Here is a 1,065-nt window from a genome sequence, read left to right on the forward strand (position 1 = left end):
TTATCCTATGCTCCTCCCAATCTCCCATGTCAGACCTGCTTTATAACAGTGGTGCTATGCAGTATTTGTCCTTTTATGACTGAGATATTTCACTCAGCAAAATGTCCTCCAGGGTCACCCATTAAAAATCACTCTTAAAAGTTCTTTATACTTATCAGGGTCAGAATTAACAGACATTAATGGCAAAACGGGGCATTTAAAAAAATTGTAATAAACTAACAACTATATGGATTGGAGCAACAAATGCAAATAAAGATAAAAGAGAAATCTGCAGAAACATGATTATTGATTGATAGATAGGAAACCTTCAAATGATATTTCAGGGTCTGTGATTTTTACCTTTGAAGTGAAATATTTGATGTCCCAGTGATTTATGTTTCTGCCTTAAAATTTAAAAAAATAAAAAGATGCTAACTTAATATCTCGGGAGCTCTGGTGGCCTAGTGCGTAAGGAGTTGCACTGTCAACTCAAAGGCAAGTGGTCCAAATTAATCAACTGCCCCTCTGTGGCAAAATGGGCAAATCATCCATCTCTCATACAATTTAGTCTCTGAAAACCGGCTAGTTAGCTATGAATTGGTTCTGTCTCAACAGCATTGAATATGAGTGGTGATTTAGAAAGAGGGAGAAAGTTGTGTGATTTACAAAAGCTTAATTGGTAGGTGATGGGGCAAATTCTCCCAAGAAGTGCGCCGCGTCCCACCCCTCGCTAAGTACCAGTACTTTTTTGAATCAGAAAAATTCTTGACTGGTTACAGCGTTGTTTTTGTTTGCCTTTTCTGCTCTCTTTTCATTTTAGTTTAAAAGACACCCCAAGGGGCCTGAGCGTTTCCTGAGATTTGTGATGACACTAGAACACATCAGTCTGGAAAACTCATCTTTTGTAGAAACTTTCCCGCTTTTGTAAATGGATAGCTATTCCCCTTTTCTAGGAAATGGCAGATTCCGTAGCTACAATGTTTTGTTGGTTCAATAAAGCTTTTTTAAAATTTTTTAAATTATTTTTTCTTTCTTTTTTTTTTTTTCAGAGGTTTTGGATTTCCATTCATTCATTGCCGCAATTTT

General features: G+C 36.5%; 1 protein-coding gene across 1 annotated transcript in view; it reads left to right on the forward strand.

The window, feature by feature from the left end:
- FGL1 (fibrinogen-like 1) overlaps nucleotides 1–1,065 on the forward strand; it is a 36,440-nt gene that overhangs the window by 34,915 nt on the left and 460 nt on the right. The window lies entirely within an intron of this gene.

The sequence above is a fragment of the Elephantulus edwardii genome, unplaced genomic scaffold (assembly GCF_000299155.1).
Source record: "Elephantulus edwardii isolate Elephantulus edwardi_28Jun2011 unplaced genomic scaffold, EleEdw1.0 scaffold00128, whole genome shotgun sequence".
NCBI lineage: Eukaryota > Metazoa > Chordata > Mammalia > Macroscelidea > Macroscelididae > Elephantulus > Elephantulus edwardii.